This window comes from Hemicordylus capensis, chromosome 3 (assembly GCF_027244095.1).
Source record: "Hemicordylus capensis ecotype Gifberg chromosome 3, rHemCap1.1.pri, whole genome shotgun sequence".
NCBI classification, from domain to species: domain Eukaryota; kingdom Metazoa; phylum Chordata; class Lepidosauria; order Squamata; family Cordylidae; genus Hemicordylus; species Hemicordylus capensis.
In genome coordinates, this window is record NC_069659.1 from 14,666,779 (window position 1) to 14,693,076 (window position 26,298).

The 26,298-nt window shown below is 44.2% G+C and overlaps 1 protein-coding gene across 17 annotated transcripts in view; it reads right to left on the bottom strand.

Moving 5' to 3' along the window:
- Nucleotides 1–26,298, bottom strand: part of DLG2 (discs large MAGUK scaffold protein 2) — a 1,429,269-nt gene that overhangs the window by 981,692 nt on the left and 421,279 nt on the right. The gene's annotated exons all lie outside the window — the stretch shown is intronic.

The window sequence follows — 26,298 nt, forward strand, 5'->3', positions numbered from 1 at the left end:
AAGCTCACCCAGAAGGGGGAAAGGTGAGGATTTAAAACTGCAACCAACCGAGTTGCTTATACAGTACTTCCAAATGGCTTTGTTCGCTTTCATTTCTTTTCAATTTTTTTTTACAAATGGAATTAATGTTACATGTGGAGGGAGGCGGGGGAGCAGAAACAAAAGGAGTCTCCTGTCTATTCTGAGATTTACAGCGCAGACTGCAATGTTTCCGTCTCGCCTCGCTAAAGATGCAGCGTCCCTTTTAACAGAGGCAACGTCATCATCGCCCATGACAGATTCAACATGTTCTACTTACAAATACAGTATCTGATTAGGGACGGTGCTGGGTTGTCTTAAGAATGCTTCTTCGGACACAAGTTCACTCCACTGTGCTAATCTGTTTTGAAAGGGGGAAAGTGAGAAGGTCCAACCTACTTATGCACTCTCCTTCAGCAAGATGAGGCGGCAGGCTAGGTTGTAAAGCACTGATGGGGATGGGGCAGGGGGAGGGAGGAAGGGGAAGAGATTGGATAGTGATGAGTTTTGAGTGGCAATGGATTGCATAAGATAAAAATAACAGGACTACAGGGAGGATGGCATGAGCACTCAAAATTCTAGTCTAAGTTATACCCTCAAATAAAGCAACTACGGATTATGAATGGATCATGCTCATATGTCAGCCGGAAAGAGGGAATCCCAAAGCCCAATTAAGGAAAACATTTACAAGCACCGACAGGGGTCTAGTTCTCATTGAGATGGCAAACCTGGAATGTACCTTGTCAGACTGCAGGTGGGGGAATCTCCTAATTAAATGCTCACACACGCACATCCCTGTACTCAGAAAACTAGTGTGTCAGGGAAAGGGTTGGGTAGAACCCATCTCCCTTACGTGATCATTTCCTACATTCAAGGATTTATTTATTTTTTAAGTAGATGCATTTCATCTTGTAAGACCCTCACCTGCAGTGCTACAGCCCAGGGACAGGTTTACCATACCAGTGAGAACTAGGCCAGTAAAATGAAAAATCCTGGTTGGTCATGACGTCACTCCTACATCACCCATTAAAGTCTTCTAATTAACTGATCGTTTACTGGACTGAAGAAGAAAAAGTGCACACAAAATCCAAAATGAGTGCTCTGTAAGTAATATACAATGCTTCCTTCCCATCACCAGAGACTGCTACTGTACACAGTGGATTTTTTTAAAGCTGCCTTCAGAAATAAAGCCAGAAAAAGATTCTTCCCCTCCCATCTACCCACTGCAGAAGATATTGTGAGTGGTAACAGTTCACTCCAACTATTCCTATCAGCAGTCAGCACTCAGCAAACTGGTCAGGATAAGCATAACTTAATAATATCTGCCAGTGAGTTTTAGGGTTTTGTTTTTTTAAACAAGAAGCTTTTACATAAACCTCTGTGAAATCAGAACAGAAGCCACAGCTGAGAGGGGGAAGAGTCTGTGTGTCTTTAAAGAAGAATCACTGGCAGTGGGCAATGGAAATAGAAGGGGAAAGGGAGAAGCAGGTTTTCTAACTTCTTCCCCGTGACAGGTTTTCCACTCCAAAATGCTGTCAGCTTCAAGGGAGGAGCTATTTTTAGCCCAAACTTGGTTGTGTCTTTCTTTTTAAAAGAGAGATGAGTAAACAAAGGTTTCAAGCTAGCTAGTTGCCTATACTGTATCCCAACACAGCTACTTAATGCAATTACCAGTGCTGTCCTTCATAGGAATCTAGATAATTAGTAATCAGAATGTTTTAGAGCACACAGTACCTTCCCAAATGCAGATCTTTAACTTCCATCTCTTCTTATTACAACTTTTACCATGTCATCCTTTGGAGGCCAAAGTACCCTTTCGTCATGCTTCTGGATGCCATGGAGGCATCTGCTTGGCCACTCTGGGCAGCAAAATGCTGAACTTGATGGACCTTGGTCTGATCTAGTGAGGGTGGGGTTGTATCTCAGTGGTAGAACATCTGCTTAGCATGCAGAAGGTCCCAGGTTCAATCCCAAGTAGGGCTGAGAAAAATGCCTTCCTGAAGCACTGGAGAACCACTGCTAATCAGATTAGATGATACTGAGCTAGATGGACCAAAACATTTACTCACTAGACAGCAGCTTCTCATTTTCCTACATTCTTAGAGCCCTTTTTCATGTTCTTGTGTCAATTTATCTAAAGACTCCAACTGGGAAATTGGTCCTATGTTCTTAAAGGGTGTATCTGTCAGACTCCCAAAGGTCACGGTGGGCTCCTAGCCCTTCTTGGACTCCAGAATGACTGGGTCAGCACCAAAAAAAAGGTCAGGCTCAGGAAAAGCCAGGGGAGAAGATTAGTTTGTCACATGAGTCCTCCTCCTGGTTTGCTATATTCAGCCAGTTCCCTCTCCTGGCTCCCACTCAGAAGCAGTTGCTCATCAGCAGCTGCCTTGTCTTTAAATACCCCAGTTCAGAGTTGACAGGGTTTAAGGCCTACTTCCAGCACCAGCCCCTTTCTGACCTTGCTTCCTGCCACACCCAACCTAGCTGTCTCCCTCAAGCTGTTTCCTGCAGCTCTCCCTGCCTTGTTCTCTCAACCCCACTGGGTTCTGACCAGCCTGGACCTTTTGCATCCCTTCTGTCCCTTGAAGGGAATGAAAGCCCCATAGGAGGGATGCCATGCCCTTTTCCAGACTCCACAGGGCCACCCAAGCAACCAGGTAACATGGCATCCCAACAGTATCCTTATCTTGCTAAAATATGCCTAAAACAATTTTAAAAAATGCTCCAGGCATTATTCATTACTCCAGGTGCTGATTTTTTACCCATAAAGCCCTGTGTAGTCTTCAACCTGGGAATCTGAAAAAAACATTTTCTCCTATATGTACCTGCCAACCATCTTCTCTGGGTACCCCACAAACAGGCAGGTGGAAACTGGGGATAAGGGTGTTATCTGCAGTGGTCAGGGGCGTATCTATAGGGGGCAGGGGGGGCACGTGCCCCGGGCGCCACTTGAAGAAGTGGCGCAATTTTTTAAAATTAAATAATTTTTAAAAATGGCCACCAAAAACAAAATGGCCACTGGGCATGCTCAAATGGCCTCTGTGAGGCCCTAGGGCATGCCACATCTCGCAGAGGCCATTTGAGCATGCACAGTGGCCATTTTGTTTTCAGCTGCCATTTTTTTAAAAAAAATATTTTTTAAAATGACCACTGCACATGCTCAAATGGTGCCTGTGAGGCCCTAGAGGCCAGTGGGAGGAGGGGAAAACTTTGCAGATCCCCCACAGCCTTTAAGATGTCCCCCGAAGGGGCTACAGGTAATTTTTTTTAAAAAAATTATTAATATAATATGTCACTGTACACATATTCAGATTGGCACTATGTACAGAGAATAAGGGCTTGTGAATACTGAGCTGAAGTTTATGAGCTAAGATTGTATCCATTTGCTCTTACTTTGCTTCTTGTGATAAGTGAGTTAAATGTGATGTCTTAATAATATGGCTATTAATGGTCAGTTTGTCTTTGAATCAATGTGAAATCCTTAGTATTAAGGCCCACTGGGAGTTTCTTGCTCTTTCTCTCATTTTTACTGTCTTTCTGAAATACTAGAATATATTCCAAGCAGTGACACAGTTTACTCTGCATATCATTTAATTATTTTCAGAGTATCTGGGAAAAGTCAAATTCTCCATTTATTTTTAAAACTTATGTAATGGTGATGCTACAATGCATAGCAGAGAATTAGACAGGCACTTCTTTTAGTTTTTCCAAGTACAACTCCGCATAATATTTGGGGATTTCATGAGCCCCAGCATACTGAAATTTGTCGTTTTCCAGCATTTTAACCTGAGCTATCCAAACAAATTAATGATAGCCCCACAATTTGGATAGTTTTAAAAAAATAAATCTGAAGTGGTAGGAGCTTGACCACATATATGATATTGGTAATTTTTGTAATTTTTTTTAATTTTTAAAATAAAAGTTTTCTGAAACGTGTGTCAGTCAGATGTATGTTGGGGGGGTGGCGGGGGGGTGCGGCCGGGGGGGCGCAATTTCAGTGCTTGCCCAGGGTGCCGTTTTCCCTAGTTACGCCACTGGCAGTGGTGCCCTACCTTTGCAAAATCTTCCCCAGAGATGTCCGCCTGGCATCTTTTGATGTCAAATGAAGACAACCTTATTTTCCTGGCTGTTTTATTTAATGGATTTGCTTTGCCTTGTGTGATTGACATGATGATCATTGTTCTGACTGCTGCTGGCTTCATCAGGGCTTGATTTTGACTCTGTGCTTCAAGCTTTCTCAAATTGGTATTCTTATTCTTGTTTGGCTGATCTGCCTCTCTCTCTTTGTTATTGTTTGTGGTAAGCAGCCTTGAGTATCTTTGAGGAAAAGGTGGGATAGAGAGGTTTTTAAACAAACAGACCCCCTCCTGATTCAATGAAATCCTCAGTAGATTTATCTACACCCTAGGAACATAGGAAACTACCTTATACCAAGTCAGACCACTGGTCCATCTAGTTCAGTATTGTCTACAGTAGGGATGCGAATGGAACAGGATTTGCATTACATTCCAAGCTCAGAATGGAATGCAAATTCCCAGAACATTCCGCCAGAACAACTGGTCAAGCTGGTTGTTGTGACAGAATGAGTCTTTCATTTGAAGGGCATTCCATTTCGGATTGGAGCACTAGAAACGGCCCGTTTTGAGTCAGAACATTTCAAGCTCAAAATGTAGACTACCTCTAGTCTACAGTGATTGGCAGTCATTCTCCAAGGATTCATGAAGGAGTCCTTCTGAACCCTACCTGGAGATGCCAGGTAATGTACAGCAGATGCTCCACCACTGAGCTACATCCTTGCTCCTTACAAACTTAGCTCCAGATTAATTTAACTAATTAAACGATTTAATACTCATTAACTAGCTCAAACTAGATAATGAGGCTATTCTCATGAGCAGCCTAACCCAGGATAGGATAGCTGGGTTAGGCTGTTCATGTGGAGTGCCAGGGTTGAGTTCAATCTTGGTGCTCCCGCCCTGGTGACTTTTTAGACCACCCTTTAGCCATGGCTAAGGGCATGAGTGCATCCTTAACCTTAACTTAATGAGTGCATCAGGGTCGTGTGGTGGAGGTGGCATAGAGCCCGTGCAGATACAGAGCCAGGAGGCAAGAGCACCCGGCTGAGGGACAATCCCTCCATGTACTGCACTCCTGATGCAGTGCATTGAGGGATGCCAGAGGACTTCCTCCTCCAGCTCCCTGCTCTGCCTCTTGCCACAGCACTGATCATCTATCAGGTGAGCAGCAGAGCCTGGAAGGGCAAGGAGATCATGTGCATGGAGGCAGAAGCCTGCCTCCCTGCCAGCCCTCCACCCCACCTGCATTTTTGGCTGTGTGTACAACCTTAATACGCATTGGGGGACCCTGAAACATTTCGAGTTATCACTTCCCTGCCCCTCCCTCCATTCCCCAAGTTCCCTCTCCACCCCCATCTGACTTCTTTAAAGGCCCTGTATGGAGAAGAAAGCGTTTTCCATCTGCTTGTGTCATTTCTGCACCACCACCACCACTGCACCACCACTGCACCACCACCACTGCACCACCATGAGCCCCTGGTGGTGCAGTGGTAAAACTGCCACCCTGTAACCAGAAGGTTACAAGTTCGATCCTGACCAGGGGCTCAAGGTTGACTCAGCCTTCCATCCTTCCGAGGTCGGTAAAATGAGTACCCAGAATGTTGGGGGCAATATGCTAAATCATTGTAAACCGCTTAGAGAGCTCTGGCTATAGAGCGGTATATAAATGTAAGTGCTATTGCTAGTGCTATTGCTATTTCTGCTGTACAGGTGCAATGTATTGGTTATTTTGCAGCTCAGGTATAACACCAGATCCACAACCTTTGTCCCATGGCCCTTGCCTCTGATTATAACCATATTTCTCCTACTTCTGTCTTCCCTATATCTATATCAGACCTTCAGATATTTGAAAACAGTGCTCATATCTCCTCTTAGTCTTCTCTTCTCCAGGTTAAACACACTCAAGTCCCTCAACAGTTCCTCATAGGACTAGTTTTCCAGACTCCTCACCATTTTTACCCTGTTCAAATACGAAGCGGCACTTTTTAAAGTGGAAATGCACATATATTTAGATGGGGGGAGCAGCTGGCCCTATCCAACCCCAGCACAGCATCCTTCCAGTAGCTGTTGCTGGTGTCTACCTTGGGTTTATTTTTAGATTGTGAACCCTTTGGGGATAGGGAGCCTCCTCCTCCCCCAACCTTGAAAAGCAGTATATAAAAAGGAATAATAGCAGCAGCAGCAGTAGTAGTGGCAGCAACGGCAGCCCCACAGTCAAATTTGGCAACTATTTGGGGCAGCCCTAATTGGCTCCTGCTGAAGAATTTGAAAAAGGTTTCTAAACCCCTTGGGCAGATGGGACATGACTTCCAGGTAATTCCCTGAAAAGAACCATTTGAATGCTGTTAAAATGACAGAACATAACAGAGCCCAAGCATTACTCAGGTCTAAATGAGGAACATTACACAAAGACAGCAGAATAGTACTCGGGAAAATTACCTCACCGTGACTCCAAAACAGAACAGCAGCCTGGAGGAAATGCTCCATATAGACATGTTCTAGCTGCTACTGCATGCCAGCTCTTCCATTAAGGCAAAATGAAATTGTACTCTAGAAATGCTGAATCATGAAATCCCAGAGACCTAAGCAAAGGGCCTACACAAATGAAGTTCATAACAACAAGCTCATTCACACATTTATCCATCCGTAACTATAAGCTCATTCACTCCTACTTGCATTCTGTTATTTGCAGGGATGCTTGTGGAACCTGCCTCTGTCAGGTTCTGATTCAGATTCTGAGGTTCTGATGCTATATGCCTACTGGAATGGAACTACACATGTCAGAGACTGTTTTTGGTTTGGAGGTACATTTCTGAAACTTTGCAAGCCAAGGAAGAGGGGAAACTTCTGCTCCCTTTTATCTCTGTTTCTAGTAAAAGTACACATCGAAAAATACTCTAAATATAAGTTTAATTTGCAGAACAGCACAACAGTGAAATAATTTGCACCACAGTTTTAAGAAAGCAAATGAAATCTTGGCTTTTTACCCAGGCTTTTATATGAGTGCTTTTTGTTTCTGCTGCTCTGTATTTTACAGCCTCATTTTAAAACTGTTTTTAAAACTTGTAGTGAGATTTGTATTTTCATATTCCAATTTAATATTTTTATTGTGCAACTGTTTTATATTGTTTTAAATGTTTTGCCAACTGCCTTGAAATTGTTTTAATAGAAATCTAACAAACAGACAAATAAAATAATTTGTGTATTTGCAATAGTGTAATTGATTTTATTTTTAAAGATATAGGACTTCAGGAGCAGAAATTATGCTGAACTGGGGGCATTATCCAGCACCACAGGCAAAGGGCCCACCTGGCTGTCCCAAACCTCGCTCCCAATGAGCTTACGTGGGAGGAGGAGAGGGCCAGCTCAGGGACAGTTGGAGCAACAGGAAAGGATGTAACTCCTGGTTCCTAAGCCTCTCATCCATGGCCCAACTTTCGCTGGTGCGTCAGCTTCACACAGACCCTTTTAGAGGCTGTTTCAGCCCCTAGTTCAGCTGTTGGCCCCAACCCCTGCCTGGTTTCTCCCTCTTTATTCCCAAGCAGTATAAAGCTTTAAAGAGAAGTACCAGCAAAACAATAATGATAGTAATAAGCAGCAGGCTGTCAAATAGGCTTGCCAACTCTTGTGTCATTGCTCCTACCAGAGCCAGAGGAGGAGGAGGGAGTATATCGGGGTGAATGCTTGAAGTTGCGTGAAAGGCCTCTGCTCCAAGGATATCGTCTGTACTGGTTCCGGTCTGCTGCATATTTTCTGCCTAGCACTGGCATGCCATCTGGACCTGTAATGTTGGGGGCTTCTGCTCCCATTTCTCCTTCAACCATGTCGAACTCCACAGTCTCTCCATCCCCTACACTGTGAAAGTACTCTCTGGGGTTATGTTTCTTTATTGCAGGCTGGTGGACAAACATATCTTCCTTAGTGTCATTCCTGTTAATGAAGCCATAGTCGTTCCTTACGTTAAACCATTCCACTGTCCCCCAAACCTTCATTGCTTCCTCCTTAGAGGATTGGGAAGAAGTGTCTGTTTGCTGACTGCGGGGGGCTTGCAGCCTGCACTCTAATCCCTCTTGTGCAGGATCCTTCTCACAAGGTTCGTGGGAATCACCAGGCTAATTCACCCACCCCTTAAATGAGGTTAACACAGCAAGTGCTTCATTAACCTCATTTTATTGCTTGTGTGCCACCGTGGCACACAGCAACACATGAGTAGACCCCCAGCCGGGAGGCTGCAAGAAGCCTCCGGGGCTTGGGGGTCCCACCAGGATGCCCCATGCACTCACGCGGGGAATCCTGGGACTTCCAGGAGACAAGCGGCCCCCGATCCCCACAGCCCCACTGGCTCCATGAAGGAGCCGGTAGTCGTGTGGGTGGCCAATCCGGCTGCCCAGGGCTCTGGGCATGATCATCTGCAGGGAGTACAGAGACCCCTGTCCCTACCTGAGATGGGCATTGGTCCTCCTGACACATGAAGGGTTCTGGAGAGTCTTAGGTGTAGACTCAGTGTAGACTTGGAAGTCAACCTGGCCTCAGCAAACCTTTCTGCCAAGTCACCTGCTTCCGTAATGGTCCGTGCAGCTCAGCTGAACAGCTGCTCATAGAGGGAGTCTAGAAGTTGCATAAGGAACTGCTCAACTTGTGTAAGGTTCACCAAGTCTTCCAACTTCTTCACCTCTGACTTTCTCCATTCATACCTTGCTGGTCTGCCTCAACTGATGAGCAAAGGCCTGGTATGTCTCAATGAACTTCTTCTAGAGAAGTTTCCAGCAGGCAACCTTGGGGGACTGGACTATCTGCTGGAAAAGCTGAAATTCACCCATTTCTTCCACCTTCACCTCAGCAGACACAGCCAACAGTGTCCCATTGAGACGTGGTCTCAGGTAATACATGTACTGTGCTTCGGGATTTTTTTAAAAAATTATTATTATTAATAATAATAATTATTAATTGATTTTATTATATTATTAATTGATTATCATATTATTATTAATATTATTAATCGATTTCTATACTGCCCTTCCAAAAATGGCTCAGGGCGGCTTACACAGAGAAATAATAAATAAATAAGATGGATCCCTGTCCCCAAAGGGCTCACAATCTAAAAAGAAACATCAGAGAGACACCGGCAACAGTCACTGGAGGCATGCTGTGCTGGGGGTGGATAGGGCCAGTTACTCTCCCCCTGCTAAATAAAGAGAATCACCACAGTAAAAGGTGCCTCTTTGCCCAGTTAGCAGGGGCATCAACAAAAATTGATGCATGTTCTTTCAAAATTGGTCAGATATGCATCCGCCTCTTCCCCTTCCTTGAATTTTTTGCTCTCCTCTGCAGGGTTGACACTCCTTACACTCTTTCCTCCCCTAAGGAACATACATGCTGACCCTTATTCCTAGCACTACACTGACAGTCCATCGTTCCTCAAGAGCTAGAAATAAAACAAATGTATACTTGCTTTGATCTGGTTGCTAATAATAATAATCATACCTTTTCTTTTATGTATGAGGAAAAATAAGTTTCAGTTTAAAAAACAAACCCATAAATGGGGGGGGGGGACCTCTCACTCCCATTTGCCCAGGGTTGCCTTAGTGTTCTTCTGGTTTTCTTCCAAACCCTAATCCCAAACATGCTGGCACCATGTCTTTGCTCCTTCCAGAGCCAGAGGAGCAGGGGGGAGTTCACCGAGTTGGAGGGATTCACAGTAGGCTGCCACCACCCACTTTATTTTAATGTGGGACAAACCACTCTCTCCATATAAGGTTCCTGGGGGGGGGGGGTAAAGTGGAAATGCCCTCCATAGAAGAGGCTGGGCTTTCCTAAGCTTCCAGAGGTATGTGACTAAGGCAGACCCAAAATGAAGAGTAGCACACTTCATTTATGTAATAATAAACAAGGATTTATTATTACAAGGGTTTATTATCAGGTTAAAAGAAAAACAAGAGTATTCAATAAGAACAACTGTCTCTTCATAAAGCAGATTGAAAGAGGAAGAGTTTTCATTAAACAGATAACTCAGATTCAAGCAATACAATAAAAAAATAATGTCCCTCACACGTCTAACTGAACTGGTTCCTATCTTATTACTCACAGATTGAGATCTTCCTGCTGTCTTCAGCCTCCAGGCTATAACCTTACCATTTTCCCAGCAGGCTATAACCTTACCATTTTCCTTACCATTTTCCCTTCTCAACCAGCTGCTTCTGCAGGGCACTCTTGGGACAGAACAAACCAAAAGAACAAAGTTTATCTTCTTCTCCTGGTGGCAGTGAAGGTAGTTCCCACCCAGTCCTCTGGACCGGTCCCTCTGTTGTGATTTTCTCAGGCTTTTCCCCTAATTAGGAAAGACCGACCCTCCCAGCAGTCACTGGGTAAAATTTACAGCCATCAAATTTGCTTAGAAGTCCCCAGCTACCAATGATATTACCGATTAGCTCCACACTGTCCAGTACAAAGTACAAAGCAGTACAGTACAGTACAGTACAAAGCAAGAACAAGAAGTGTCTGCAGAGCAGATAACTCATAGAGATGAGCCTAGCTGCAGACAAGACATCAGGTTACATGCAGAATGTATCACTCAAGGAAGTGAGCCATGTCACAGATCACATGTTAATCACATATAATCATTATATATTATGAAGTTACTGAGCATGCAGAAAACATTCTGGAAAATATTAATCACACTCTCCCCACACTGGCCCCACAATGCACACAGAAACAGAAATACTCTCTCACGCTTCTTGATACACACACAACAGACACCAACTGTTTTGGCAGATTTTTTTTCAATTATGCAAATAGCAAGGCCACATGAGCACTCTCTCTCTCACACACGCACACACACACCAACATCCAGGAATTTATGCAATGCATGCATGTGAGATAGATAGATAGATAGATAGATAGATAGATAGATAGATAGATAGATAGATAGATAGATAGATAGATAGACACATATACATATACATATACATATACATATACATATACATATACATATACATATACATATACATATACACACACACGTATCATACACACATATGTATGAGAATGAGGGATGAGAACTGATGGAATTCAGCTTTTACCTTCCTGAAAGCCCTGAAGTAACATCTAAGGCCTGGGAATTGACATTTCCTACCATCATCCCGCACAGAGCCTTTTATCAATCATGAGTTCCTAGGAAAAATGTGTATGTTTTTGTACATTAATTGGGTCTTTGTGACAGCCACCTGGGATGCTTGTTTTCAGGTAGAAAGGTGGAATATAAATATATTAAACAAATAAAACCTTTCCCCATCTGTCAGCTGACCCAGAAATTAGTTAACTGGCAACACTATTGTCGAGTAATAGACAAGCCACACGGTACATTACTGGTGCTCTCTCATTGGGCTGGAGGGTCACAAGTTACACAGGCCTTCATAGGGACGTAGGAAGCTGCTTTATCCTGAGTCAGACCATTAGTCCATCTAGCTCAGTACTACTGTCTACAGTGACTGGCAGCAGCTCTCCACGGTTTCAAGCAGAAGTCTTTCCCAGCCCTATCGGGAGATGCCAAGGATAGCACCTGGGACCTTCTCCAGGCAAAGGAGTTTTGGATCACTTTGAGAATCCCGAGGGGTTCTGCTTTGGCTCAGAATCCCCTGGAATGCTAAGGGAGAATTATATTAGATTTCTAACTCTCTTTTAGCATTCTGAGGGATTCTAAGCCAAAGCAGAACCCCTTAGAATCTGAGGAGAATTGGACATGCATGAATTCTCTCCCAGGTTAGGAGAGTTCCTCATTCCAAGTGGATGTAGAGGGGAGCCTACAGGGAGCTCTTTGTTTAGTAATCCATTCTTCAAGAGACTACTGTCTCCCTGCTGCTGTCCCAAAGGGTGCCACATTTTTAAAAGATCGAGCTTCATTCTGACTGGACGCTTACACAGGATTCATTATTTTGACTGCCTCTGGCAGGTTAGTCCACAGCAAGGACTGAATCTGCTAAGCTTGCTGGAAATAGCAAGGCAAACACAGCCCCTGAGGGCTTCTTCCTTCCCAGGGCCTAAGAGAGGACAGAGCTGGCTCTGTAGAAAACATGTCACTGCTCCAAAAAACAAAAAACAAAACTAGGTTAGGTACAATACAAACTGGAAGCACAGGAGAGAGAAAATCAAACTCCCTGCAGAAATACACTAGTAGGTTCAAATGAGACTTGGAAGAGCTGCAACAGCCCCCAGAGTTAGGTTGTGCAGAAACCTTCTGATAAATTCCACTTGTCTTACAGATACTCATCTGGCTTCCTTGGAATTTCTCTATGGTTTGCCTTTGGAGGAAGCATGACATTCACTTTGAATTTCCAATTTTTTGAAATTTCGTGACAATGCAACAAAATTAATATCTTCTAATTTCGTATATTAGAGCAATACCAAACGTTTGCTGGCAAATACACTGGGTGTGAAAGGGGCCTTTTAAAGTCCAAATGCTTCATTTCACATCCCTGATCAGGCACTGCTTAGGTGTCACTCTTTTTCTGAACACTGTGTTTTTAAAACTGGTGATGTCAGCACAGAGCCAATCAGGTTTGATTATGCAATAACAGCATTAAGCTCAAATAGCACACATTTATAGGGCATTCGCTTTCCTCCCCCTCCATGACATCTGATTGGCTGCTTGATAATGTCAGTGGCTGACATACTCTGCAGCCTTAGTAGGGCAGACCAAGAGCTCCATCCTCGCAAGGAGTAACTAACAGCACACAAGGCTTGCTTCACAGCGCTGGGTGGGTGGAGAGGGAAGCAGTTTTCAGCCTCTTGTGACCGGGAATATGTCTGTGAGGGTCATTCAGGCCTCACTGACATATTCCTGGATGTGAAAATGGCTTTTGCAGGGAGAAGAAAGAAGCAAAAATAGCTTCCCCTTCTCCTTCCATCCCCCCAGTGCTGCAAACCAAACCTAGCGGGTGATTGCTTTAACTACTCCTTGCAAGGCAAACAGCCCCCCTCATTGCAAAAAAGAGAGACTTGGGGAAATCATGATGGGACACCCACAGAGGATATCAGGACAAGTGTACTCTCAGCATGCTCCCTTCCTCATTGCTTATGTTGGGGACTCTTATCATCTGACCCAGACCACTGCTTAGTTTCCAAGTATCCCGAAAGGTTGATCCAGGAGCAGCTCGTGCGGGAGCTACCAGGGGCTGGGGTGGTGAGAGGCATCTTGAAGCATAAATTAGTAGGTGCTTACCTCCACTCCAGGTGCACCTGCAAGCTACTCCAAGCAGCAGCATGCCACCCTGTACTCCCTGTGGTGGGGGATCAGCTCCGGCACCCACCGGGCTGCCAGCAGGGACATAGGAACCAGGGGCATATCTAGGGTAGGGCAGGCAGGGCACGTGCCCCAGGCACCACTTGGAGGGAGGCGCCATTTTGTAAAATTAAAAAAAAATTAAAAATGGCTGCCAAAAACAAAATGGCCAACGTGCATGCTCAAATGGCCTCTGTGAGGCCCTAGGTCATGCCAGGCCTTGCAGAGGCCATTTGAGCATGCGCGGTGGCCATTTTGTTTTTGGTGGCCATTTTGTTTTTAGTGGCCTTTAAAAAAAATTTTTTTTTTAAATGGCCACCGGACATGCTCAAATGGTACCTGTGAGGCCCTAGAGGCCAGCAGGGTGAGGGGTAACCTTTGCAACCCCCCCAGCCTTTAGGAAGCCCCCCAAAGGGGCTAGAGGTAAAAAAAATTAAAAAATTAATATAATATAAGACACTGTACACATATTCAGATTGGCACTATGTATAGAGAATCAGGGCTTGTGAATACTGAGCTGAAGCTATGAGCTAGGATTGTATTCATTTGCTCTTACTTTGCTTCTTGTGATAAGTGAGTTAAATGTGATGTCTTGCTAATATGGGTATTAATGTTGAGTTTGTCTCTGAATCAATGTGAAATCCTTAATATTAAGGCGCACTGGGAGTTTCTTGCTCTCTTTCTCTCATTTTAACTGTCTTTCTGAAATACTAGAATATATTCCAAACAGTGATACAGTTTACTCTGCATATCCTTTAATTATTTACAGTGTATCTGGGAAAAGTCAAATTCTCCATTGATTTTTAAAACTTATGTAATGGTGATGCTACAATGCATAGCAGAGAATTACAGACACTTCTGTTTAGTTTTCCAAGTACACCTCCACATAGTATTTGGGTATTTCATGAGCCCCAGCATACTGAAATTTGTAGTTTCCCAGCATTTTTTGGTCTGGCTAAGTCCACTGCTAAATAGCTTTTGAAATATTAAAAGATTAACAAGCCTGACTTGTATTTTTCAGCTGATATTATGGTAAAGTTATCTGAAAGATGGGTGTCAGATGCTTGGACAGGGGGGCGCAATTTCAGTGCTTGCCCTAGGCGCTATTTTCCCTAGATACGCCTCTGATAGGAACATAGGAAACTGCCATATACTTAGTCAGACCATTGGTCTGTCTAGCTCAGTATTGTCTTCACAGACTGGTAGTGGCTTCTCCAAGGTTGCAGGCAGGAATCTCTCACAGCCCTACCTTGGAGATGCTGCCAGGGAGGGAACTTGGAACCTTCTTCTCTTCCCAGAGCAGCTCCATCCCCTGAGGGGAATATCTTCCAGTGCTCACACATCAAGTCTCCCATTCAGATGCAACCAGGGCAGACCCTGCTTAGCTATGGGGACAAGTCATGTTTGCTACCACAAGACCAGCTCTCCTCTCCGAATCAGCTGCATGGAAGCCAGGTGAGTGGTGGAGCCGATCCTCAGGTAGGGCTGAGCAGCATGCTGCATCTCGGAGCAGCTTGCAGGTGCTACTGGAGCAGCGGTAAGCACCTTCTAATTTATGCTTAAAGGTGCCTCTCGTTGCCCCCTGGCAGTGCCCACACCGGTCTCTACTGTGTTGACCTACTGGCTGGCTCTTTGAGGCATTTTCCCACCTCATGGTAATGCTGCTGACCCTTTTAAATGCTGATCCAGCCCTTTCTTGCATGGAGGGGGAAAGGTGAGTCTGAAACTCTTGTTCTTTTACGTTCACGTTGGTCTCATGGTGCATGCATCAGAAACCTCAATACACTCGTATTCTTCACCCTGTGCGCTGTCTCTACATTGCACAGACAAATTCTTCAGCAACAGATATTGCAGATACAAGAGAGAGTGCTGGTGTCTCCAAGCTCAGAGAATGCTAAAGAATACATGATCAACGTTATCAAGTTTAACCTCCTTTCTCATGTAAGCAGATTTATATTCACATCCAGTGAAATAATGGAAAGCAGGAACAGCCATACCTATCCGAATACCTGATTTATACAATCTCCTTGCACAAGTGCAACTTAGTTCGTTCTGCAAGTGCATTTAGTCAGGATGTCAGCTGGGTGGCTTTCACAAGCATTTTCATAGAGGTGAGCTTCACCAACAGCTCTTAGTTGTGATGGATATATGAAGCCTTCACAGAAGGAGAAAGCCAATGAATACCAATAGTAAAGGGCTATTGCTTTCTAAACGAAACCATTAAATAATGGATTTAATTAACTAACCCAGAGAAGCAACAGAGCTAAGCCTGTGATTCGAAGGCCACTCCAGGTCATTCACAAATTCCTTCTTCCTCAGTTTAGTCAGTGAATTCACAGCAGGATTGTGCCCACTGGCTGCGCCCCCGTTCTTGCCATGTTCAGTCTTAGTGTGGAGGGCTTTTATATGCATACAGCTGTATGGATGTAGGGCTGATCCTTGCAACTGGGGACTCTGAACACCCCAGGCTTCCCGATGGCCCGCAGAAACCCAGCTCCTTCATTAAACACAAGTATATTAAACACAAGTATGGAACCGCAAGAAAAATATTGCAGTATCGCTCTGGTGTGCATGTGTCACCTGAACCTGTGCCTAGGCATGGGGATATTTTAGACACTCTCCTGCTCAGGAGCACAAGGGGGTTTGGTTGTCTTGAGGGAGTATTGTTTCAGCTGAGAAATTTCCTCCTCTTTTTATTCAAGCCCTCCTCCCTGCCCTCAACATTGAGTTCTCTTAGCTCCACCCACATGGTTGTCTGTGAACTACTTTCTGATTTTGCAAACATCCCGCTCATTGAGTTACGTGGGGGTGATTTTAAAAGGGAGGGTGCTTTCCCCCGTAGCAGTTTTTTCCCCTTCAGATTTGTTCAATCTACAAATATCATGAAATATCATGATATCATGATAAATTATAAATATCATGATATCATGATAAAATATCATGAGTCTGATGGTACCTCTCTCTTGCCCACAGGTGCTCTGGTTATGTATTCTTAAGGATCATAACATTTCCTAACTGGCCCTATCCACCCCCAGCACAGGACCTCCAGTGACTGTTGCTGGTGTCTCTCTTATGTTTCTTTTTAGATTGTGAGCCCTTTGGGGACAGGGATCCATCTTATTTATTTATTATTTCTCTGTGTAAACCGCCCTGAGCCGTTTTTGGAAGGGCAGTATAGAAATCAAATAAAAAGTAAATAAATAATACAATAATTCCCAGATCTTCTGAAACAGAAATAAGATATGGAAGTTTGGGAGGATGGCCAGCTGCCATGCCAATGTTGGGAAAGCGTGGCCAGTCAGTGAGGTCCTGCTTACATGTCACTCACTCACTGAATGCCAAACCAGTGAGCAGCCCTTTATCAGTAACAAGTAGGTGAGGCCTGCAAAGTCATTTTGCGTAGATTACACTTAAAGGAAAGTTCAAGAAATTGAACAGATGTAATAGAATTTTGTATTAACGTGCTTGCAAAAGGGAAGCAAAAGAACAGTTTGAAATTTGTAGGATTTCAACTTTAAAAATTATTCATTTTATTAAATGATTACCATATATGCTATATCCAAATGCTGAGATTTCCACTTCTTTGTGGATTAGACTTAAAGTCTAGGTTTTCATTCTAAAATGGGGCAAGAACATTGGGAACCGAAGGAGGGCAAAGGTGCTTTGAACTTAGTTGATTGTGACTTTTACCATAGACAGACTGAATAAATTATTTATGTCTCCTATCTGCTGTGATATAAAATGCATCCCTAACACACTAGCTTTAGAATGCAAAGGTTGCTATGGCAAATCCATTTTGGTTCTGCATTTCAGGGCAGTAAATAACAAAGGCCATCCTTTAGCAGTTTTAACTCAGGCAGAAGTGTGTCCTCTTTATGTTTTCTTCCCTTCCACTCTCGCCCCTTTTCTTAATATTGTAAATATTGCATTCCTCTGTCAAGCACTTAACACCCATCTCTGGATCATGTTGCTCTTTAAATGGTTTGCATTCTTTGTGATGTGCACAAGGGAAAGCGTTTGATGGGATATTTGGAGGAAAGGCATGCAGTTTCTTTAGAAGTAATTTCTTCTCAATATAAAATTTATGTATTCTTTATGAACTGAGTCTTTGAGGCCAGGATTTCTGAACAATAATGCAACAAGGCCACACAGGCACTAAATCCACAACAAAATAAAGAAAAACAAGGGGGAAAATATTCACCAAATTGGGCCTTGCATTAAAATCCTAGTCCTGTACCCTGGGTCTGATTTACAGAATTAGTTGTTTTCTGTGGAGGAAGTCAACTCAAAATGTTTCCTAGCAAATTAGCGCATTGGACAATCTTGATTATGGCTTAAGTAACACATGCCTGCACATCAGGATCCAACTGGCTTTTCAGAGAAGTTTCAAGGCATATTGTTGCAATCTGAAATCATGCTCAACTTCCCACAAGAGCAGGTCAGTATGTACAAATTCACTGAAAAGTCATGTTGAACTCCACCAAGGGAAAATATGTGTGTGTGTGTGTGTGTGTGTGTGTGTGTGTGTGTGTGTGTGTGTGTGTTTGTTTAAGTGTTTCTTTCAAATTAAAGAACAAGACTGCTTCCAATTTTTTTAAAAAAACAACGTAAAATCTGTCTGGTTGCTCTAACCTCATGATGCCCCTTTCTTATATTCCTATAGTAGTTTTGTGTTTACTCTCAGATCCAGCACAACCTCTTTGGCTGACATATTGACTACATTTACTGAAGGAAATCCCACTGTAATTATAATAATGTTATAGCAAAATTTATAATTATAAATGCATTATAATTATAAAATTAAAATTAGAAATTAGAAGGCATGCTCAACTAGTTCTTATAATTTCAAAGAGATTCCCTTGAGTACATCCAGGGGTGACCAAGGTAATTTGGGTACCCGGACCAACCAGCTGCAAGCACACACACACCCCACCTGTGAGGGCCCACCAAAGCTCTGCTTTTTAAAAAAAGTCTTACCGTGGCCGAGGGGTGGCTGCGGGGGCAGGGAGTGGAGCAGTCCTTTTCCCTTCTCCCCCCCTTCCCCAGTGGCGGTGGGGTGGGAGCAGGAGAGATGCTGGCCCCATCCGTTCAGGCCAGCGTCTTTAAGCAACTGCGAGGCGCACCTAAGCAGTGTAGAGATCGTTGCAAGCCCGTGACATCATGGGCTTGCGACAATCACAACTGCACAGGGGCGTCTCTCCTGCTCCCATCCCACTGCCACTGGGGGAGGGGGAGAGAAGGGGAAAGGACTGCTCCACTACCCCCACACCTCTCAGCCATGGTAAGACTTTTTTTAAAAAAAAAAAAGTGGCGCTTTGGCAGGGCGGGCGCAGGGTGGCTCAGCTGCCGGAAGCCCCCGGCCATTTGGAGGGCTCTGAACCAGTGTACCCTCTAACAGGGGTTTCCAGATGTTGTTGACTACAACTCCCAGCATCCCCAGCTACAATGGCTTTTGCTTGGGAATTATGGGAGTTGCAGTCAACAACGTCTGGGCATCCCTGTTAGAGGGAACACTGCTCTGCACCCTGAAGATGGTATTATATAGCTGTCATTGCCCATGGTACAAAGATTAGTTTGTTAATTGTGTCATGAGCTATAATCATTCAGTTTGTCAGGCTGTAATAAGGCTTCCAGATATGCCCTGGCCAAGCCAAAACAAACCTAGAGATTAGTAACCAGCACTGCTGTATATTTCAGCAACTTATTTTCCTAATATCTGTATGGAGAAAAATACTTCCCTCCCAATTTACTTATTTTAAGAGTTACTAGCCGACCCTGCTCAGATCATCTGTGTGCTATTTGGGTCCCCCCCCACATGCCAGCATGCCCGGCTTTCTGGCTGGCCCGGCAGCCAGGCGTGTGTGCCCCCCTCCCCTGCTGCCTGGTTTGCCCACCCCACTGGGCAAACTGCTAGTATCTTCCTCTGCTTTGCCCTCCCCCCACGCTCTTCAGGGCAGCGGGGCTTCACCCGCCACCACCTGCTTCACCTCCCATGCTCTTCAGGAGCCCGCCGCCTCGCCACCAGAACCGAGCGCACCACCTCCCTGTCACCACCTCCCTGTCGCTGCCTCCCTGTCACCACCTCCCTGTCACCACCTCCCTGTCGCTGCCTCCCTGCCGTTCCCTCTGGCTGCCGCCTCCTGACTCCTTGGCGAGGCTGGACCCGCTGCCGCCTCCTTCTCCTCGCCGCTGCCATTTTCCCCAGCAGCATCCAACAGCCTCCTGAGAGCCTCTGCCACCCAGCCAATCCAGAGAGCCTCCAACGCCCAGCCAATCAGCTGAGTGCCGGGACGCATCCCCATGGGCACGTCTACGAGGATTAAATATATAGATGTCCCATGTGAGTTAAAGTGCTCAAACCACAGCACGGCTGATAGCAATAAAAACACATTCAATAATTAAACTATCCATAAACTGCAGCAATAAATATAAAAAGAATCTAACTCCAGCTCTCAAACCCCTCCTGAATAAGTGGGTCTTGCAGACCTGTCTAAGCCTTCAGGACAAAGCTTGGGAGAACTTCCTTGAAAAACCATTTCACAACTTTGGGGCGACCACCAAAAGAGCCCTGCTCCTTGCTGAGGCCTTGACCACATATAATGATGAAATTCAGAGCAGGCACACAAAGCAGAGATTAATTGATAGGTCGAATAATAATAGGAAATAGCAGCCTCATATGGCTGGAAGACCTTTGAAAAGGGAAGGGTCTTTTTTTTAAGGATGTGAAAGGAATGATGGAAACACATCCTCCTCCCCATGTATGGGATCCTGTAGCCTTAAAAAAACAAAACATTTTCTATAGGAGTTAAATTGACTAGACCAGAAGCCGAGCTCTATCTGGTTTAGTCAATTTCACCACTCCATTGGGTTTTCTGGAACTAGGGAGGACATGTAATTAGAAAATAGAGCAAACCACCTTTTACTTGCAGGGAGACTCTCTTGTCCTCCGTGACATCTGTACGATTATTAAATTATTTATGTTGGATTGGAGTATGCTTGGTAAGACTCAAGCTGGCATGCAATACATTTTATGCTGCTGATTGTATGCAAATCAGTGCAGGACAACAGGATCTAGACGTGAGCCAGCCGCAAATCATGCCACCTGCTTGTTAGTATTTTTTCCTTTTACATAAAGCAATGTAATAATATTCCTATAATATTCCTGAGCCTCATTCTTATATAAGACCATAGAAGAGCCCTAGTTAGGATCAAAGGTCTATCTAGTCTAACATCCTGCTTACTACATGTCCAGCAGATAATGTCATTCTCACAAGTGGAAACTATGTTCTACTCAGGTTTGGGAGCTGTGTGTGCTCCCAGTGTTTGGTTGTGTAGGTTCAAATGACTAGGTAGGAAGAGGGAGAAAAGATTGTGTGAAAGCAAGGTAGGAGGAAAAGCTACCCAGAAGGTTTTACAGACAGGGCTTCTAACTCGAATCTCCTTCAGAAGAGAGTGTGTGCATTCACACACCAGCCAAACATACCCTGAAGTCCCTTTGAGATCCTTGAACCCACTCCACACACAAATCGAGCTTTGTCTTAAGAATTCTAGCTTATCTCGATGTATTTCCAGGTATTTTTAATGCTGGCTTTAAGCTACTTTTTCTGAAAACGCCTGAGCAAATAGGGAGAGGCACTGCCATAGAATCATTAGCATAAGAGGGATACTCTCTTTAGAAATGCAGATGTAGCTCTTTAGTACTCTCTCTCCCCCACCCATTGGCTAGAAGGAAACATGTGAACTCGCATCAAAACAAAACCCAAGAGCAGAGGGGAGGGGCTGCTTCCCTCAATGCCGTGAGTGTGATTAGAAGTGGCTTCACTCAACATTTACCCCACAGCATGAAGCCATGTATGAATAACTCCCTCGTCTTTCTCCTACCTTATTTCCACAGTCACTTCTACCAAGGTTTTCCTCCTACCTTGCTTCCACACAACCAAAAACTTGGAACACACACAACTCCCAAACCTGGGTAGAACACAGTTTTCACTTGGGTGGATGACCTCACCATCACAAAGGCCACCTGCATAATGGCCTTTGGGATGGGCAATAGCCCATCTTGACGACTGCTTTCCAGCAACTGGTACTCAGTAGTATCCTACTTATCATTCATTCATTTAGTTATCTTGTGGCAATGAGTTCCACACATTGGGTGGGTTCAGATGACCCACTGCAAGTAAGTAGGAAGGAAACAGCTGTCCCTGGCAACATGGGTCATTCACATGCTCCAGGCACTCAACAGAACATCTGCTGTTTTCTGTCTTGTGCAAACCCAGAAATGTTGGGTGTAGAATGTCAGGTCCCCTCTGCCATCTGCCATCGGTAGCCAAGAGCTGAAGTTTGGCAAAGAAGAATGGACGCTGGAGGAGACCAGCATTCCTCATTTGACATTTTCATGTTCACATGACAAAGAAAGTGGTGGAAGGACCAGCGAACATGTGCTTGCTGCGGACCACCACTTTCCTCCTCCTTACTTGCAGCAGGTTGTCTGAATCCACCCATTGATCTTCGTTACATGCAGATATACTTCCTTTTGCCACCTAGTCTTTTGGAGAAAAACCTTTCTCACCATGCACTATTCTTCCTCCAAAAACCAATCTCCACAAAAGCCAATCTCTACAATCTCCACATGATTTCCTTCATTCTCCAGTTTCCCATATGAAGAAATATGAGGCCCAGTTGCTGGCATTTAACTCTTCCCCCCTACATCCCCCCTCAAGAATGCTCAGCATCTCAACTTTTCTTCCACGGCACGTGTGAGGTTTTTGCATATTTATTTATCCACACAATATCACCCTGTGCAATAAGTCAGTCTGAAAGAGAGTCACTCACCCACAGTCATCCAGTGAGCCTCCTGGCTATGTGCAGATCGGAAGCTCTGTTGTTTATAGTCAAAAGCACCAGGACTTTGTCTATTGCCCACAGTAGGATCTCTGCATTCCCGAACTTTCCAAGATCTAATTTTGTAACTGGTATCTAATGATATTTAAGGCAAGCAAAAACTGGGACAAATGCTTCTTAGTTGGAGGTTTATCCCTGGAATTCTCCAGGGCCTGTGCAGCCTGTCACTATCTTGTGTAGTAGCACAGTCTTGTTACAAAGGAGAAAGCAAATGGGTTTGCCACTCCAAGCAGTGACCCTCTGTTATAGAAAAGGAAATTTGTATAATGATATTAGGACAATTGCTGTTTTCTTTTGTTTTCAGTCCTCCTTCTTACTTCATTCCTTACAACTGAGTTTAGTTATACTTTAGGGACATAGAGACATAGGTGTGGAATGAGGGGAAAATGCCTTTTCTGAAAGCTGCTTTGTAATTACTTTGTTCTCATGGAATGGGAAAGTGTCTTTGCAATCCAGTGCCTTTGTAATTGTTCCATTCTCCATTTTCTGATATAGAAACTGCTCGAAGTTTTAGGGCGATGGTTCAGCTGCAAAGAGTGTGAGACAGAACTCAGGTTTGCACTGGTCAAGAAATGGTTAATAGGGTTTGTAAGTTGCCTTGCCAAATTGCAAGTTGTAAAACCATAAATCTGCTGACAGGCTAGAATGTGAGAAGAGGCCCCCTTTTCCTTGTATCTCCTGATAGCCAAGTCTGCAAAAGCCAGCAAAAGTTACACCTTCAAGGATAAGGGGGGACAGCTTGCTTATCAACATGTAGAGTAGAAATGCTTCATTGTACTAGAGGAATGTTTGTCTAATTAGCAATGATTATAATATTTGTAATATGACGGACAATGATGCTAACCAATGAAACGATTGGTCCCTCGGGGCTGAATGTTGATGCCCAGCTATGTAATTATGCCAAAGTATTTAAAAACTGAAACAAAGGCAGCTGCGCGCGACTCTCTGGCAAGCCGTTAGGCACAGAGAGACGCCACCAGCGCTGGTTTGGGGGAAAATAAAAGGTGATTTTGCTTCTTTCAATCATCCTTGTCGTCTGGTTTATGGGAACTGGGTTCTCCAGGTAACATAGGGAACTGCCATACACTGAGTCAGACCATTGGTCTATCTAGCTCAGTATTGTCTACTACACAGACTGACAGCAGCGTCTCCAAGGTTGCAGGCAGGAGTCTCTCTCAGCTTGGAACCTTCTGCTCTTCCCAGAGCAACTCCATCCCCTGAGGGGAATACCCTACAGTGCTCACAGATCCAGTCCTCCTTTCATATGCAACCAGGGTGGATCCTGCTTAGCTAAGGGGACAAGTCATGCTTGCTACCACAAGACCAGCTCTCCTCCCATGCACTTTTCCCTGCTGCAACTCACTGAGCTGAACTTTTCAGTGAATTGCCCACTGTGGTGCCAAAATCTCTTTTCTAGGTAGCTATTGAGGTTCTGGGCAGCACAGAGAGCTGGTCAGGTGGGGATTCAGACCAAAGAATCCATAGAGCAGAGGAATAAGAACAAGAGTTGGCAGACAAAGCCAAGTGGGTTGTTCCCCAGGCAAAGCCTAAGCAGCCTGATTCAGGGGAGACCAAAGGGCTGCCTGGATGAGTAGCGTCACTTCAAAGCCTTGGAAAGTCTTCTCTGCAGGACTAAATCCAAAACTTGATTCTGGTTGCAGGCACTCCAGGTTCTTTAAAGAACCCTCTCAACTGGAAGAGCTTCTCCATTCATTTCAACAAAGATGCCTATTCTACAAATTTGTTGCCATTACAATGAATGGCAACTTTAATCCATTAATTATGTGTACACTCTGCTTTTCAGCCAAAATTGGCTCCTAAAGTGTCTTACAATTAAAATCTGCGGAGGGGTAGAATATAATTAGGGATATGTTGGTTTGTGTGAGAGCAGTTATATGCTCCCCTGGTCCCTGGAGTTGTTGACACAGCCCAGCTTCTAGGCTCTTTCCTTGAGATGGAGGAGACAGAAGGTTCTGCAGGTAGGTTCCAAGACAAGCTGATAGTAAATATGCCGGCACACAGAATCTGCTGGCTGTGATATTAAATACATCATACAGGTAGACCTCGCTATATGCAGATCCAGCATCCACGGTCTCGTGTATCCATGGTCGAGTGATTGATACCCGACCTCAGCATACTTGATTGATTGATTTCTATACCGCCCTTCCAAAAATGGCTCAGGGCGGTTTACACAGAGGAATTATTAATAGATAGATAGATAGATAGATAGATAGATAGATAGATAGACAGACAGACAGACAGACAGACAGATAGATAGATAAGATGGATCCCTGTCCCCAAAGGGCTCGCAATCTAAAAAGAAACATCAGATAGACACCAGCAACAGTCATTGCAGGGATACTGTGCTGGGGGTGAAGAGGGCCAGTTACTCTCCCCCTGCTAAATAAAGAGAATCACCACGTTAAAAGGTGCCTCTTTGCCAAGTTAGCAGGGGGGAAATGGTCCTTTCCCCCAAGTAACTTGCCTCTTTGCAAAGTTACTTGGGGGGAAACGGACAAAATGGGGTTAATTTTGCAGATCCACAGTTTAGAGACAGCCAGAAATGACTTCGGAGGTCATTTCTGGCTGCCATATTATGAAGAGAAGCCATTTTGTGGCTCATTTGGGGTGGGGGCTCCACCAGCCCCGGTGAAAAATAACAGGAAAATGCAGCAAATCAAACTGGGGGGGGCATTGCTAGGCAGCAGGAGGCCCACAGAGCATGGTTGGGCACCCTAGTTAGCTCATTTTAAAGCTTTTTGGGCATTTCCTCCTACTAGGTATGAACAGGGTATATACTGCTGACTGCTGAGTGTGCAGATAGGCACAGAGCTTTTCCAAGCATCCATTAAGGATAGGGAAGCATTTGGGGGTATTGGGAGGGGCCACAAGGAATTTTAAAAAATGTTAGGTTTGGAGGGGAAACCCAGACACTTTACAGGCACAGAATACTCAAAGGTTCTGAAAGGAGGGTCTTCTCATCCTGTCAATCAATATGGCGTAGTCAATGATACTGAATGTTTGCAGGGGAGGATGTGAGAAAGTTTGGGAAGAATAGGGAGGGAGGGAGGGAGGGGGAGATGAAATTTCAGATCTGATGGAACATCAAATCTGAATAAGGTTTCAAATCTGACCCTAAATTTTTGTCACAGATTTTGCTTCTTAAACCATATCCGTGTCTCCCTTTTCCCCTTCAAGATTTTCCCAAATGAATAAAATATTCAGTTTGTTATGTGTAAACTCTTTCCCCAGGACATTATAAAATCAAAAGTTCTTTCTATGTAAAGCTTTAAGGAAACTGCTCCTTCTCTAAAATTAAGAGTGGAGGGGACACAAAAAATAACACATGACTTTTTTAAAAAAAAAATTAAGCTAAGAGATCTTACGTAATACTAAGTACTGGAGCAGGCGAATGTGAGAAGTCCATTGCTTTTTCATTCATCTTGTTACTATGGAAATATGGATCTTGTGCTTTTAACTGCACTACCTTAATGCTCTAGTCCATAAAGCAAGGGAATAAATTGCTAATTCACAATCATTTTATTAAGTAACATAAAATCTTGGCATGGCTTGTTATTTCACCAGTTTCCAGAACAGTCATGGAGGGGGGAATAAATTCACTTTTTATGTTTGTTGAATAAAACCAGGACCATTTAGCCACCCGGGCTTGCTTTCATCAGCAACAGCTTGTTAAAAAATAAAAATAAAATCAGTGGAAGATAGAAAATATTGGACCAAATCCTGGTAAAGGCACTTCTGAATCCCATTGATTTCAAGTATCCAGGGGATATTTGTTAAGAATATAAGAAGAGCATTGCTGGTCCAGATTAAAGATCCATCAAGTCCAGAATCCTCGTTCCCAGCAGCCAACCAGATGCCTCTGGGAAGCCCAGGGTGTAAAGGCAATGGAGCTTCCCTGTGGTATGACCCCATCACGGACCCTGGAAAGAGAGTGACAAAGGGAGCTACAAACCATCCTACGATTGGCTGGAGGGGACGACTCCCTCCATGGATGATCAGGCAAAA